Genomic DNA, 18236 nt, shown 5'->3' with positions numbered 1-18236 from the left:
TCCTGGGTCCTGCAGCCAGAACTCAGGACCTGCGTCTTCCTCCCAGTAGCCAGCATAGCCCCAGGACCAGTGACTGGGCACTAGCCCTGATATCTCCTGGACTGCAATTCTACCCATAAGTGATCCAGCACTAGATTTGGTGTCCCCCAGAGTTGTGCAGCCAGCTGCCTTATGATTTAGCCTCACCACGCAGCACAGACAGCCTCCATACTAGGCAGAGTCTGGCAAACATGCACTCTGGGGGCAGCCAAGCCTACCAGACCACCCACAGTAGTCAGTCCACCACAACAGAAGAGCCCAAGCAGCCCACACAGGGAGTACACCTAGAAGACATAGTTCTAGTGAGCAGGGGGCAGTGGGCTGCTGGGACACATAGGACCTCTCCTACAAAAGGCCACTTCTCCAAGGTCAGCAAGTGTAACGAGCCTACTACATACATAGCAATAAAAACAGCAAGTTAAGAAAAATGAGGTGACACAGAAACACGATCCAAATGGAGGAACGAGATAAGAACTCAGAAGAAGATCTAAGTGAAGTGGAGATAGCCAATCTCCTCAACAACGAGCTCAAGGTAATGACTATAAAGATGATCAAAGAACTCAGGAGAAGAATGGACGACCAGAACAAGAACTTAGAATCTTTTAAAAAGAGTTAGACCATTAAAGTACAACAAAACAGAGGTGAGGAATACAATAACTGAAATGAAAAATTCACTAAAAGGAAAATACTGTAGACTAAATGATACAGAGGAATGAATCAGAAAACTGAAGGACAGAGTACTGGCAATCACTGAAGATGAACGGTAAAACAATAGATTAAAATGAAATGAGGAAAGTTGAACAGACTTGTGAAACAACATCAAGTGTACTAATATTTGCATTATACTGGTCCCAGAAGCAAAAAGGAAGGAGAAAGCAGTGTAGAACATACCTGAAGACATAAGAGCTGAAAACTTTCCTAACCTGGGAAAGAAAACAAAAATCCACGTCCAGTAAACAAAGTAAGGGCAAAACAGGATTAACCCAAATAGGGCCACACCAAGACTCATTGTAATTAAAATGGCAAAAAAAATAAAGATAAAAAGACACTATTAAACGGAGCAAAGGAAAAGCAACAAGTTACAAACATGGGAACTTGCATAAAGTTATCAGCTGACTTTTCAGGATAACCTCTGCATGCCAAAAGGGAGTGGCATGGTATGTTTAAAGTCATGAAAGGGGAAAGTCTATAACCAAAAATACTCTATCCAGCGAGGCTCTCCTTCAGATTTGATGGTGAGATCTAAAGTTTTACAGAGAAGCAAAACTTAAAGAGCTCAGTATCGCCAAACCAGCTTTATGAGAACTCTTAAAAGGGCTTTTCTCAGTGAAAAAGAAAAGGCCACAACTGAAACATAAAAATTAGGAAAGGAAACTTACTAAATGAAAAACCTCATTGGAAAAGGCAAATATTCAACAAAGGCAGTAAATCAACCATGTACACAGCTAATAGGAAGGATGAACGAAAACACTAATAAAATCATGTATATTCACAAGAAGTTAAGGGATACACAAAACAAGTAAATGTAAACTACAAGGTCAAATTCAGTAACTGTGGGGCAGCAGAGTAACAATGCAGTGTTGTTAGTGTCCATGTGTAATTCAGAGCTCAGCAATTTAAATAATCAGACACACACACACACAACTGAAAGAAATCCAAACATAATATTAAAGATAGTCCTCACATCACAGATGAAGGGAGTAAAAGGGGAAGAAAGGAACACTGAAGAAATTAAAGAGGGATTCTAAAAATACCCAAGACAAATGAAAATGAACACACAATGATTCAAAATCTATGGGACACGGCCAACACAGTGTGGGAAGTTATAGGGGGAAGTTATAGTGATACAAGTTTATTCTTAGGAAACAGGAAAAAGTTATAGTGATACAAGCTTATTCTTAGGAAACGAGAAATGTCAAATAAACAACTTAACATTACACCTGAAGGAATTAGAAAAAGAAGAAAAAACAAAACTCAAATCTGCCAGAAAGAAAAAAATTAAGAAAACAATACCATATGCAATCACAACAAAAAGAATAAGATACCTAGGAACAAACACCCCTAAGCAGGTAAAAGACATGTACTCAGAAATCTATCAGCCATTGGTGAAAGAAGTTCAAGGCAACAGAAAAAGATGGGAAAATATAGAAGGTGCATGGACTGGAAGAATTAATACTGTTAAAATAACCATACTACCAAAGACAATCTACAGATTTAATGCAATCCCTATCGGAATACCAAAGCATTTTCACAGAACTTTAAAAAGTAATTTTAAAATTTGTATAGAAACACAAAGACCCCAAATAGCCAAACAATCTTGAAAAAGAACAGAGCTGGAGGTATCACGCACCTTGACTTCAGGTTATACTGAAAAGCGAGAGTAATCAAAGAGAATCGGACCGGAGCAAAAACAGACTCAAAGATCACTGGAATAGAATAGAGATCCCAGAAAGAAGCCCACACACGTATATTTAATTGATTTATGACAAAGCAGGCAGTATGGAGAAAAAACTGTCTCTTCAATAAGTGGTACTGGGGAAATTGGTCAGCTACATGGAAAATAATAAAATTAGAGTATTTTAGCACACCATGTATAAAACAAATGCAAAACTGAATAACGATCTAAATGTAGGACAATAAAACCCCTAGAGGAAAATACAGAACATTCTTCAACATAAATGATAGCAACAGTTTTAGGTTCAGTCTACAAAGGCAAATGAAACAAAAGCAAAAATAAACAAATGGGACTTCACTACACTTAAAAGATTTTGCACAGTAAAGTAAACCAAAGACAAAATGAAAAGACAACCTGCTGAAGGAGACACAATATTTGCACATGATAAGAGGTTAACACCAAAAAGATGACCACGCAAGATTTCATATCTAAACTACAGAAACAGCACATAAAACTCAATATCAGAACAACACACAAAATATTTTTATAAAAAATGAGAAGACCTAAATAGACATTTTTCCAAGGAAAAAATACAGATAGACAGCCAGAACTCACAAAGATGCTAAACATAGCTAATCTGGCAATAAAATGCAAATCAAAACAATGAGATATATCACCTCAGGCTTGTCAGAATGGCTGTCATCAAAAAAGTCACAGATAACAAAGGTTAGTGAGGATGTGGAGAAAGGGATACTCTTGTACACTCTTGATCTGAACGTGAATTAGTGCAGTTACTGTGGAAAGCAGAATGGAGGTTCCACAAAAAACTAAAAATAGAACTACCATAATATCCAGCAATTTCACTCTTGGGTATATCAGAAGAAAACAAAAACATTATTTCAAAAAAATAACTACACAACAATGTTCATAACAGTGTTATTTGCCATAGCCAAGATATAGAGTCAAACTAAGTGTTCATCAATAAGTCAGGGGATAAAAAAGATTTTTCATGATGACTTCAGCAAGAAATGAAATTTTGCCATTTGCAAGAACATGGATGGACTTGGAGAGTATTATGCTTAGTAAAATAAGCCGCAGAGAAAACAAGCCTGGTAGGTCATCACTTACACGTGGCATCTAAAAAACTGAATACAACAACAACAACAACAAAACAGACTCCCAGATTAAAGAACAGACTAGTGGTTACCAGCAGGGAGAGACACGGTGGAGGAGCAAAATAGTGGTAGGAGATTCTGAGGAAGAAACCACTATGTATAAAATCAATAATCTACAGTGACGTACAGTATAGCATGGGGAATAGAGCCACTCTTTTATAGTAAGTATAAATGGAGAACAACCTAAACATTTACGAATCACTATGTTGTACCTCTGAAACTAATATAATAATGTAAATTAACTATAGATCAATAAAATATAAAGTAAGAAACAATAAAGGGAAGACACTGGTTATTAGATAGAAATCAATTAAACACAAGTTTTGGAAATCAATGAATTGAAAAACAACAATGTAAGACACAACATTGGCATTTAAAGTGTATGAACTATTCATTTAAGTGGAGAAAAATGGTACCCATTCTCACAATTTTGTATATCTAGGATAAATTATTATCTACAAAAGTTAGTTACAAATATTCACTCAAAAAGAAAGAGAAAATTTGGATTAACCCATTTTAGTATACAAATTTAATATCAAAGTCTCTATGTAACATTGACTTGAATAAGTTCCGTTAGCCACTTCTAGTTTCTTTGTGATGTAAAATCTTTTAAAGCATAAAAATCAGCCTTCCTATATTTTTCCATTAGACATACATAGAAGTTAAAAGAAATGAGAAGACAGAACAATCAACCAGGAAGGTGAATTTACTGAGAAACAGTCATTTGTTCTCCCTCCTCCTTTTCTTTTCCTCCTTTTCTGGGTCTCTTTCCGTTCCAATCAGGAAAAGTCTTATGAGTTCTGAGAATATTTCTTTGAGGGCTTCAAATCACCACACCTACATCCTCTGCCACAACTACACACACGGGAACAAAAATAAACCTCTGCTATCTACTCGTGTAGGAGGGATTCGTGCAAAATAAACTCCTACACGGAGACCAACAGGTGAGTTTTCTACCTGTTCTTTATAATGTCTTTCCATTATCGTAAATCCCACACATTACGAGGCAGAAGCGGTTATGTGAGCTTTTCCTTGAAGTCAAAAAACTTGCATTCATTTCAAGTACCTGGTGATCACAGGGTACAGCCAGGGAAGGTGCCATCCCCCCTGGGGGGGGCGGTGAATGGGCTCCCGCAGCCATGCACCTCCTGATGTACAGATTCTGGAGAAACAAAGGGCGGTCACACCGCAGTCAGCCTGTCAGGCTGTCGGGCCACTGGGCAACCACACCACCCTGGAAGTGCCCCATCAGTTGCTGAAAGCAAAACCCTGGCCCCCCGTGAAGCCAGGCAATTTGGGCCAGAGAGTCAGAGGAGACCGGTAATCAACTCCTCCTCTCTGCTCACCTCCTTAGGGTTACAACAACCCCATCTCCAAACCCAACTCTGACCCTGGAGTGCGAAAGTGGGAGTGCAGGTGGGCTCTGCCGGTGCTTCAGCGCCCTCTGGGAATCCCCCTAGTTTGAATATGATTTGAGTTTGATCCTGTGAAACCATCAGAACTTCCCACCAGAGATAAATGAGGAGATTCTGGCCTTTATTAGTACACACGGTGAACACGGTGGTCCTGGCTGTACTTTCCAACCCTCCTATTTTACCCACCTATTTTTATCGACCTTCCTCCCTGTGAGTACCTTTGACCAACCTTGAGCTCAGACTCCTGACCTATTACAGTGACTCTGTCAGTCTTTGTTTAAAAATGGACAAGTAGGGCTTCCCTGGTAGCGCAGTGGTTGAGAGTCCGCCTGCATGCGGGGGACATGGGTTTGTGCCCCGGTCCAGGAGGATCCCTCATGCTGCGGAGCGGCTAGGCTCGTGAGCCATGGCCGCCCAGCCTGCACGTCCGGAGCCTGTGCTCCGCAACAGGAGACACCACAACAGTGAGAGGCCCACGAACCACAACGAAAAAAAAAATGGACAGGTAATAAAATGAATTTAACCTAGAAGCAGCAGCTCAGTAAGGGAAATAAAATCATCAGAAGTTATCTAATCACAGCCACAGCCATCCAGGGCTCTGTCTTATCTGCTGGGGCATAAGAATGGGACCTTCCTAAATTTGAAGGACATCCAATCAAATAAGTAAAGGTGTCGCTCACCTCTGGCTCTTGGAGGGATTGCTAGGCAGTCTACCCAGTGTATACTAACTGCAAAACACTGTCATGGTTTTGAAAAGCTATGTTCCAGAAAAGCTTTTTGGGGTGCATGGGGAAGGTTTGTTTTTGACATCAAGCAAAAAATAAATCACCAAGCTCTTTGAGCACAGGGGTGCTTAAGAGGGAAGTAGAAAGAAGGAATGGGCAGAAAAGACGATCTCCTCTGAAGTGAAGGTCGTTTTTCCAAAAGAATAGGATTTAGTCTCAGTTTAAGGAGAACACTTTTAAATAGCTGGGACAGCTCCAAACTGCAGTTTAGGGAACGAGTGCTTCAAAGGAACAGTGCTTTAAAAGTCCTGGCAAGGCAGTAAGAGGATGAAGAGTTGGTTTTGCGTAGTTTTGAACACAGGATTAAAGAAGCAGAGGCATCTCTGACTAAACGGCCCTGAGATCCTATGGCATCAACGCGTCAGTTGCAGGGGGCAAAGGGGTGTGGGAGGCAATATTTCTCTCTCAACAACTCCCAGGGCAGCCACCCCTCCCTACCCCAACCCCATACTCCCTTCACCCTTCCTCCCTCCACTGTTGGGTCCACAGGGACAGCACTTCTTAAGCGGGAGCCCTCAGGCACCATCTCTGCAGTCTGGATTCTTTCCGGAGCCTGGAAAGTTCTGGGACAGGAAGCCAGGTCTGCAAGGCCGCTGGGGAGCAGTCGGACCTGGAGGCCTGGAGGGGAACTGGAGCCCTGAAGCCCACCCACGTCCTTGAAGCCGAGAGAGGAACACATCCTCCTAACAGTACTTCTCAGGGCTCAGCATGCTCCCCACCCGACGGTGATCCATACTCACTTGAGGCAGCGAGGACTGCCTCTAACTGGCCCCCTCGATGCCGCCTTAAGGGTCCTCACACATGTGTGAGAGCGCAGGCCCCGGATCTCTTTAGTCAGCTGAGGCCAGTGCTGCCGGGGTCCCTCCAGTCCCATCCCCCAGCCCCTCCCTCACGGAATGTATCTAATAGAAGAAAGAGCACAGAGGAATTGGATGAATCAAGGGACCTGGAAGCCTGGGTATGCGTTTGAAGACCGAGAACCTAAGGCGCAATTACATATTATTGGAAACTCTTGCGGGGTGTGTGCAGGGAGGTTAGGAGGCCGAGAAGCTGAGTCGACCTGGTGAGTCCAGCCCCAGGACACCACACAGCCCCGCCCCCCCTTCCCTGCCATCAGACACGGGGTGCCTCAACTCCAGCCGGGACTCTGCACTTTCCCCTCCCTGATTCTCCTCCAGAAGAGCCGGTGGCCCCCCTCTGAGGGCAGGGGCAAGACAAGGCACCAAGTCCCCCTGCACTAAGGCGCTACTGGAAGCTCTTCCTGAACAGCAGTGCTGGCTTGGAGCGAACCCAAGCACCGCCAAAGTTGGTCTCGTCCTGCAGCTGAGGGACACAGGGTTTAAGTCAGCTGTCTTGGCTTTAAATCAATCAGCCCCCGCTTTAAGTCAAGTGACCCGACTTTAAATCACTCTGTGCCCCTCAAGCCTGCAACTTCAAAAGTTGGGAACTTCACTTTCATCCCAGCAGCTCACCTAGCTGAACGCACACTGTAGTCACCCCCAAGCCTGGCTTAGAGGCAGGATATAAGGTAAGGGGATGGGCGTGCACTCATGGATGAGGGTGTACTTCATGTACCAGAAGGGTCTAGGTACCCTGGGGTACAGCGAGCAGTGCACGATACAGCAGCTCCCTGGCAAAGCTGGTGATGCACAGGGAGAGCAGGCACACCCACGCATGCAGAGCGTCCAGGACGGGAGCTGGGGCACAGCCAGCCGGGAGGGTGTGAAAGTGTAGGATCTGAGCCTTCTTGAGAAAGGCAGACACAGAGGATGGATGAGAAACAAAGACCAGATGAAACATGGATTTGCAAAACACACCCTGCTCTTAAAATTGACGTGGGGGGGCACCCCAGATTTGAGTCTTCTTAATCCCCAGTACCTAGTGCTTTGGCATTTGCACAATTACTTATAAAATTTACTGATAAGATCTAGCCCATAGAATACTGCATTTGTAGTGGTATCGCATGTTAATGTTTCTATAGTGGAATAATCTTTTCTACAAGAAGAAAAATGTACACTATCTGAAATAAATTAAAACCCCTCTTTATAAAGTACTATATCGGACTTCCATGGTGGCTCAGTGGTTAAGAATCTGCCTGCCAACGCAGGGGACATGGGTTCGAGCCCTGGTCAGGGAAGATCCCACAAGCCTCAGAGTAGATATGCCCATGCGCCACAATTAGTGAGCCTGCAGGCCACAACTACTGAAGCTGGCGCACCTAGAGTCAGTGCTCCACAACAAGTGCAGCAATAGAAGCCACAACAATAAGAATCCCGCGCACCACAACAAACAATAGCCCCTGCTTGCCGCAACTAGAGAAAGCCCGCGTATAGCAATGAAGACCCAATGCAGCCAAAATTTACTTAATTAATTTTTAAAAGTACTATATCCTTCTGTACAACTTATCTGGGAAGAACAGAGAGATGGCATGGGAGAGTGAGAAAGACCAATATTTAGTGCACATCTCTCATGCAAGTGCTCTGCTGGCTCAGATACATTTATCCCCACTTTACAAAGGAGGAAATAAGCTCAGAGAGGTTTAGTAATTTTCCCAAAGCCAAACAGCTATTGAGTGACAGAACCAGGATCTGAACCAAGTCTGTTACCTTCAAAGCCTAAGTCCTCATCACAAAAAAACTCAATTCATATTTACATTAATCGAATTACATTGAAAACTGGGGAGTTCTTGGCACAGTCCTGAATAAGAGTGAGAAAGAAAGGGAATAGCATTGTTCCTACAGTCAACCAAAATTTTTGGAGCAGCTGCTAGATGCCTGGCCCTTTTTGGGGTTCAGCAGTGATCACGACAGGAAGAGTCCTGCTTTCATGGACCATGTAGTGGGGAGGAGAGACGGGTGCAACTTGGGTGAGGGATTTCACCTTGCTGGGCCTCTGTTTTCTCATCTGGAAAATGGGACAGGTGTTCCTCATTTTCTGGGATTGTCCAGCCCTCACATTCTCTGATTCCATAAGAAGCATTTGTTTTCCTGTTTCTTTAAAATTGATTCAGGCCGTGAGCCGTGATGAATGTTGTTAGCTGCTCCCCAAATCACTCTATTCTCACCCTTTTCCTGTGACCAGGTCTTTACCGAAACATGACTCACAATCAGTCAAGTCTCAGAACCTAAGGGGCACCCAGCAGAAAAATTCCAACCCTTGCTTCTCAGGAGCTCTGCGGTCTACCTGCCAGGTAAACTTAACTCACCTGGCACAAGGTGGCCATCCCCGGTTTCACATCAACGTGATCTCAGGCACAAACCTCCTTGTTTTTCCATTTTGTCTTTAAGTAACTTGTTGAAACAACTGTACAAATATGACAAAGATATAAAATCAGGCATCTTCTGCCCCCAGTGCCTACTAATATATGATTTTCTGCCACTTTAATGATAAAGATAGAACATTTCAACATTCTGCTGCCCTTATTGTCATTTTTGTTGATATTTCTATTGAAATACATCTTTCAATATTTTAACAATGGAACATTTATTTAGGTTGTTGCAGACCCAGTCTTTAGTGGTAAAGGTTTTGTTGTTCTATTTCTATTGTTTCCTTTAAAATCATTATCCTATTTAAATGGATTAAGTCAAATCTATAGGCATTTCTTATGAATATTGATGAAATGAATACAAAGAGGGCAGTAGTACAAGTTGATGGGTCTTGAGAACCTCTATTAGCACAGTTACGTATAAATATTATTTATGTAAACCAAAGTACAGGCTGAGTGAGATTCTCCGACACTTTTTCACTGTCTGCCCCTCAAGCCTGTGAGAAATGGAATATTTCTTGCCATCTCAGTAAACAAAGGATGTCACAGTCACCAGCACTTGCAGCCCTCTAGCGTGAGCCGCCGCGGGCCCAGAGAAACTCAGGATATGCAAATACAGAATGCAGGCCCCAGGGAGCTGAGGTACATATCAAAGGAAGGATTTCAGGGAGCCCAGACTCTGGCATCTTCGCATACAAAGAAAAGCGCTACATTCCTCACGTTGGGGAGCAGGTTTTCCTTAGTTAACAATCACCTTTTGATGTTCCCCATTACCTGCGTCCGTCCCCTGCCCTGTCCCCCCACCCCACCCCGGTACTTTAGCTCTGGAAGGAAGGAGCGCAGAGGGACTCAGCTGAATAAGGGGGCTGCGAGCCTCGGGAGTTTTCAGCCGCTTTCCCCGCAGTTGGAAGTAGGGGCGGGACGCTGCAGCCGGACCCTGTGCCTCCCTTGCCTCGTTTCCCCTCCGAACGCTCAGGCCGACCCCCTCCCCACGACCCCCAGGCCCCGCGAGCCAGGCCAAGGGCAGGCGCGAGAGGAGGGACCGAAGTTCCGCGGGACCAGACGCTGGGGACCACTCTTTCTGCACAGCAGCGGCGGGTGGCAGCGAACCCTGCCCCTCAGAAGCTGGTCTTGCCCTGCCGCCTTGGCACCGGACAAGGCGGACGGTCGCCACCCACTTACCGGCCTGCCGTCCGCACGACTGTCGCGGCTTCGGCCGCTGGGGCCCCTCAAGAGCCGGCAGCCTCAGTGAGGCCGCCCTCCCCTCGGGCTCCGGGACAGTTCCATGACGGCGAAAGGAGGAGATACAGAGCTGAGGGAGCTCCAGCTCTGCGGAAACGCGGGCTCCGTTCTGGGCGCAGGGGGTGGGACCGCTCTGACCCGAGGCCTTCCGGGAGGCAGGGAGGCGCCGTGGGAGGGAGCCGCCAGGAGCGCAGGGCCCCGTCGGGGGTCCTGGAGGGGCGGCACGTCCTGGGGGCCCCGCCCACTGAGGCCGCAGCCCAGGCCTTTTTCTTAGAATCCTATACAAAAAAGTTAGAAAGATACACGGTCTCTAGTAAATATTCACAAATGATTGTTGCTGCTGTGCTGACTATTCTATTAAACGTGTAAAATCCATAAAACACTTTAAGTTCAAAGTTAACTATGAATTTTTACCTTTCCTTATTATGTCTCTGCTATTCCCAATTGTGGTTAATGAATCATAGACTAGTGTAACTCATGTTTAACTAGTGTGGCATCACTAGTTAACATAAGCTTGTTAAAAAAATGGAATTCAAGCCCACCAGAACTACTGAATCAGAATCTGCACTTTTAAAATCTCCCCAGTGTACTTGTGTACCCATGAATTGTTAGAAGTTTCATTTCTACCTTGACATGTCTTTTCTGGCTGAGAAATACATTTTATGCAGTTTGATATAAATAAAACACTCAAAAATGCATATGCCTGTGTTGAAACCATCATTTTATCATTTCTTTTCCAGATAAGTATAGTCTCTATACTGGTTTTGTGGGTCACATGCCATACTCTTTTCTTGTAGTAAGAAATAAGATAGAGAAACTTACTGTGTAAAAAAAGTACATACATACATATATATATATATATATATATATATAAATGGATAATTCAAGACACTCTTCTAAACTAAAAACAGTTCTCTTAACTTGCTGTTTTCTTCTTGGGTCATATTATGAACTCTTCCCGTGGCCACACGATATGTGTACTTTTAGTTTCAGGGACTGCTGACATTCCATTATGTGCCCATAGATTTCTCTCAAGAGGACTGTGAATGCCTGGACCAAGATCAATGAGAATTGTTACGGGGATGCGATGGTAGACAAGGTTAGGAACCTTCTCTCCTTGGGTGAGGACACCTTCCTTCCAGAATTCCTTATTCACCCATAGGGTTTAGAGTACTTCATTTGTAGACTGTCTCCTGGAATCTTCTGCTTCCTACAATAGGGTTTCAGGTTGCAACGTTTCACGAAAGATCGGGAGTTTGTGGGTATAATTTATCTAATTCTTTAAAACTGTAGCCTCCCTTTTAATATACTTTGTAACTGCTTGGGATGTGTCTATATGAACTGTGTACTATATGCTTGTGTTATAGTCCTTACAATATTTCATTGTTTTATTTTTTGTAACAATTTTCCATGGATTATTTGGGCTTAAGGTATATTAAAAGGGAGACTGCGATTCTGGGACTTCCCTGGTGATGCAGTGGTTAAGAATTCACCTGCCAATGCAGGGGACACAGGTTCGATCCCGGGTCCGGGAAGACCCCACTTGCCACGGAGCATCTAAGCCAGGCGACCACAACTACTGAGCCTGCGTGCCACAACTACTGAAGCTGGTGTGCCATGAGTCCGTTCACCATTTATTTTTTGGAGAATACAACCACCTCTGAGTGATTAAAATTTAGACCAGCTAGTCAAAATGCTTTATCACCTGTTCTTCTAAAACACTGATCAACGCAACAAGTTTTACTAGGGATAACAGTGTAATTGTATTCTAGAGTTCATATCGGCAATATGGTTTATGACGTTGATGCTGGATCAGGACATTTCAATGGTATAACTGCTATTAATTGTCTGTTTGTCCAACGATTAAAGTCTCACGTGATCTGAGTTCAGACTGGAGTCATCCTGGTTGCTGTCCATTGCAGATTTCTTCCAGTATGAAAGGACAAGAGCAATACAGCTTACTTTACAAAATGTCTGCAAACTAAATGATGATATAATCTACATTCAATTTATTTATACATACCCTACTGTAGAACTGGGTTTGTTACGGTGGCAGAGCCCAGTAATTATGTAAAATTGAAACCTTTATCTGCATGGGTTCAAGTCCTCTTCCTAAGAATATGTTTATAATCAACATTCTTTCACAAATGACCCAATTTAATTGACCAGAGCATTCCTCATATTAACTAAATGGAAAATCCTAGGCTATATACAAATCCAGAAAGGGCCAAAAATCATCAGCCCCTATGGATTATTACAAACCATTGCTGGCTTTAAGTTATTTATTAAAGAACTACTATGTCCATCAACATCATCAATTTATATATTATTGCCCCAAAGCTAGCCTTAACCCTGGCTCACACAACATGAATTCCGCTTTCCATATCTTATACATTAATTGATGTAAATCTAGGCATACTATTTATATTAGCCATATCACACCTAGCCATTTATTCCATCCTCTGATCTGGATGAGCATCAGATTCAAAATACTCACTCACGGGAGCCCTAAGGACAGTAGAACATACTATCTCATATGAAGTAATGTAGCAGTTATTCTATTCACAGTCTTACAGATAAATGGATCATTTACACTTTCAACAGTAATTATTACACAAGAACACTTATGACTAATTTTCTCCTGACCGCTACCCAGATTTGATTATCTCCACAGTAGCAGAAATCCAATGAAACCCCACTAGATTTAACAGAAGTAGAATCAAAACCTATATATGTCTTCAATGTAGAAAATGTAGCAGGCCCACTCACCCCTTCTTTCTTAAAGAATATGTCAATTTCCTTATAATAAACATTTCCACAAAAATCTATTTTTAGGAGCATTCGACAATCCCTAGGTGACAGAATTATATACAGCCCAAGTCATCATTAAAACACATCTAACAATCCCCTTTCTATGAATTCGAGCATCCTACACACAATTTTGATGTGATCAATGTCTACATCTCTTATAAAAAGTTTTTTTACTACTAACATTAGCCCGATGTATATGAGAGTTTTCACTACCTGTCATCGTACCAGGCAACCCACCACAAACTTAAAAAATATGTCTGACAAAAGAGTTACTTTGATAGAGTAAATCATAAAGGTTTCAATGCTCTTATTCCTGGAATTGAATTCTTCCTAAGAATTTTACATCCTCCATGCTACCACTTTACACCACATGCTATACAGTAAGGTTCTCTAAGTAAGCTTCAGGCCCATACCCCCAAAATGTTGTCGTATGTCCTTCCTGTACTAATAAACTCTCATTGTTTTTACTATCATTCTACTGACTATTATCTCAGGAAATATAATTGTATAACAAACTCACACTGGTTAATTGTATCCCCATTCTAATAAAAAACACGAACCCATAAGCTACAGAAGCATCCAACAAATTTTCCTAAAACAATCCACCACATCAATACTACTTATAATGGCTATTATCATTAATCTAATACACTCTGGTCAAAGAACACGATGAATAACAAAAATCTTTAATCCAGCAGCATCCACCCTCATGACAATCGCCCTTGTCACAAAAGTAGGACTTTCCCCATTTCACTTCTGAGTGCCTGAAGTCACACAAGGCATCCCATGAACAGCAGGCCTGATGCTATCAGCCTGACAAAATTGCACCCCTATCAGTTTTATATCACATGTCACCATCCATCAACCTAAATATACTATGAATCATAGTGATATTATAAATCATAGCTGGAGGCTGAGGCACACTTAGCCATACTCACCTGGAAAAAATTACACCCTCCTCATCAATTGCCCATATAGGATGAGTAACAGCTATTATAAAGTATATTCCAATTATAACAATCCTAAACAGACTAATTTATATCATCACAACACTCTCTTCTTCTTACTTATGCCCAGATCATGTACTACAAGAGTATCATTATCACACACATGAGATAAAACATCTCCCATCACAATCCTTTTCCTCACCATTATAGTATCATTAGGACATCACCCATCATTATCAGGGTTTTTACCCAAATGAGTAATTATCCAAGAGATAACAAAAATGATAACATCATTCTACCAACACTAATAGCCATCATAGCAGTCCTCAACATATATTTATACTTGCAGCTAACATACTCCACATCACTCACTATGTTCCCTTCATTAAACAGCACAAAAGTAAAACAATTTGAACATACAAAGAAATAACTTTCCTATCATTACCAATCATAATATCCACACGATTACTACACATAACACGCATTCTGTCAGTGCTGGACTAGGAATTTAGGTTAGTTCAGACCAAGAGCTTTCATAACCCTAAACAAGTAAAATTTACTTAATTCCTAAAATTAAGGATTGCAAGACGTCATCAATTGAATGCAAAGCATCAATTGAATGCAAAGCAAACATTGAATCAATTGAATTCAAAGCAAACATTGTAATTCAGCCAAATCTTTAGGAGATTGATGAGTTTTAACCCCAGGAGACTTTAGTTAACAAGCAAATCCTCTAGTCTACTGGCTTCAATCTGCTTCTCCTTCATTTGAGAAAGAAAAAAAGAGAAAAAAGACAGGAAAATCTCTGGCAGAATTGAAGCTGCTTCTTTGAAATTACACTTCAACTTGTTGATTCAGCACAGGGTTTTTGAGAAAGAGGGCTCAATCTCTGTCTTTACATTTACAGTCGAATGCTAGCTCAGTCGTTTTACCTCTGTTCATACACTGCTGATTATTTTCAACAAATCACAAAGATATTTTATATTTACTATTTGGTGCTTGAGCTGGAGTACCAGGCAGCACCTTAAGTATATTAATCCAGGCTGAGCTATGCTAACCTGGAGCGCTACTTGGAGATGCCCAAATCTGTAAGGTAGTCATAAGAGTCCCTGCACTTGTAATAATTTTCTTTATAGTTGTACCCATTATGATTGCAGAGTTTGAAAACTGACTTGGGCCACTAACAACTCAGACACCTGAGGTAGCATTTCCCCGAATAAATCATATAAACTTTGACTACTTCCCCTATCATTCTTACTCCTACTTATATCACCAATAGTAGAAGCTGGCTCTGGTACCAGTGGAATCCTATATTCAGCAATCTGGCCCACGCAGGACCCTCGGTCGACCTAACCATTTCCTCCTTTTATTTAGCAGGTGTCTCTTCAATTCTTGGTGCTATTATTTTTATTACTATAGTCTTTAATAAAAAACCAGAAGTCACATTCCAATACCAAACACCACTATTAGTTTAATCTTCCCCAACTATAGGCATCTTAATATAATTACCACTCTCAGTCTGAGCAGCCAGAATTGCCATACTGTTAAGAGATAGAAATCTCAACAGTACTTTCTTTGACCCTGCAGGAGGAGACCGAATCCTATACCAACACCTGTTTTGATTCTTTGGTCACCCTGAAGTCTGCACTCATGGCCTACCAGGGTTTGTTATGAACTCACATATCAGTACACACTATTTAGGACAAAAAGTGCCTTTCAGCTCTTTGGGAATAGTATGAGTCATGTCTACTGGCTTTTTAGGATTTCTCTTGTGGGCCCATCATATGTTTACCATAGGGATAGCTGTCGACGCAGGAGCACACTTTGCATCAGCTACCGTAATTACTTCTGCCCCTACAGGAGTAAAATTATCTAGTTGATTAGCAAATCTTTCTTTAATTTTTCTTTTTTTTTTTTTTGGCTGCATTGGGTCTTGGTTGCTGCATGTGGGCTTTCTATGGTTGCGGTGAGCGGCAGCTACTCTTCGTTGTGGTGTGCAGAATTTTCATTGCAGTGGCTTCTCTTGTTGCAGAGCACGGGGTCTGGTGCACGGGCCCAGTAGTTTTGGCTCGTGGCTCTAGAGCGCAGGCTCAGTAGTTGTGGCACACGAGCTTTCTGCTCTGCGGCATGTGGAATCTTCCCGGACCGGGGATCGAACCAATTTCCCCTGTATTGGCAGGCCAATTCTTTACCACTGCATCACCAGGGAAGTCCCTGATTAGCAACTGTTCACGGAGGCAATATTATATGAGATCCCACTCTATTATGAGTTTTAGGCTTTGTTTTCCTTTGTACAGTAGGTGGATTGACAGGAATCATCTTAGCCAACCCATCCCCAGACATTGTCCTCCAGGATACATACTATGTAGTAGCACACTTCCATGATGTAGTGTCCATGGGAGCAGTCTTCACTACGATAGGAGGCTTTCTACACTGATTCTCACTATTCTCAGGTTATACAGTTAACTCAGCAGTAGCAAAACTCACTTCACAGGTATATTTGTAGTAGTAAATATGACTTCCTGCAGCACTTTCTTGGCCTCTCAGGGATGTCACTACATTACTCTGAGGCACACACAACATGAAATATTTTGTCTTTAGGCTCATTCATTTCAGTAGCAGCAGTAATGCTAATAATCTTCATACTGTGAAAAACATTTGTGTCCAAACGAGAAGTCTCAGCAGTGGAAAATGCTACTACTAACGTAGAATGGTTTCACAGAGGCCCTCCACCACATCCTATATTTGAAGATCCTACCAATGTAAATGTAAAATAAGGAAGGGCTCAATTTCTTTTCAAGCACTTTGAAACCAACAGCATAACAATTATGTCTTTCTCAATAAATGAGATAAAAGTAAAAAGTGATGCAAATTTTTCAAAGTAAAATTATAGGCTAAAATAGTGTCTATCACGAAAGCATATAAATTTCATCTAGGCTCTCAAGATACAGCATCACCGATTATGGAAGAACTTTTACATATTCATCATCACACAATAGTGATTTTTAAAATAAGTTCTCTAGTCCTCTATATTATTTCACTAATATTGACATCTAAACTAACTCATATATATATACAATAGATGCACAGGTAGAGAAAATGTGAACAATTTACCAGCCATTATTGTAATCTTTTTTTTTTTACGGTACACGGGCCTCTCCCGTTGCAGAGCACAGGCTCTGGATGCACAGGCTCAGCGGCCATGGCTCACGGGCCCACCCGCTCCGCGGCACGCGGGATCCTCCCGGACCGGGGCACGAACCCGCGTCCCCTGCCTCAGCAGGCGGACTCTCAACCACTGTGCCACCAGGGAAGCCCCATTATTGTAATCTTAATTGTCCTATCATCATTGTGAATCCTTTACATGATACATGAAATCAATAACTCTTCCCAAACCATACAAACTATGGGTCAGTAATGTTACTGAAGCTACAAATACACAGATTATGAAGATTTAAATGTTGACTCCTCTGTAATCCCCACATCAGAGCTAAAACCAGGAGAATAATGACTAATGGAAGTCAACAACCCAGCAGTATAGAGACAGTCATTGAATATTAGTTTCATCTGAAATTGCTTTACACTCCTGAGCTATTCCTTTCTCAGGCCTAAAAAGAGCTGCTATCCCAGAACGCCTAAATTAAAGAATCCTAATACCAACAGGAGCAGGCCGATGTTGTGGGCAATGATCAGTAGAGGTCGTTTTCCTGAGTTCAAAGAAAGGACAGAGGGATATGGCTCAGATATGGGGTGAATCGGGAGCCCATGGGGATGCACTGTCCAAGCTCCAGGATAGGAAAGGGGCCTCTGGGGTCCCAGGCCAACCACCACGCCCTCCCGAGCAACATCTTGGCAACATTCCCTGTCAGTGATGAGGCAGCCCTAGCACTTGTCATGCCCCAGTGCTGTGTCCTATGTGGGTCCCATGCTCTTGGGACCACACCCACACTCTTCAGGTCCATGCTGCAGGGTCCTTTGTGCCTCAGGAGTAGAGACCACACAGCAAACAGTTCCCTCCCCAACCAGCAGGAGGAGGGGAGGAGAGCAGGGGCACCAGGGGAACCTCACTCAGACAACAACACCCCAGGGGTGCCAGTGGGGCCAGTGATGATGCAGATGAGGCCCAGGCCAAGAGATGGAACCAGAGGACCCAAAAGGCAGC

The 18236-nt window shown here is 42.6% G+C and overlaps 1 pseudogene; it reads left to right on the top strand.

Moving 5' to 3' along the window:
• The first annotated feature begins 493 nt into the window (after positions 1–493).
• LOC132515425 (cytochrome c oxidase subunit 2-like) lies at positions 494–17718 on the top strand (annotated as a pseudogene).
• The last annotated feature ends 518 nt before the right edge of the window (positions 17719–18236 follow it).

The sequence above is a fragment of the Lagenorhynchus albirostris genome, chromosome 2, assembly GCF_949774975.1.
Source record: "Lagenorhynchus albirostris chromosome 2, mLagAlb1.1, whole genome shotgun sequence".
In the NCBI taxonomy this organism is placed as follows: Eukaryota; Metazoa; Chordata; class Mammalia; order Artiodactyla; family Delphinidae; genus Lagenorhynchus; species Lagenorhynchus albirostris.
The sequence above is the reverse complement of the archived record's forward strand: the minus strand, read 5'-3'. Positions and strand labels throughout refer to the sequence as shown.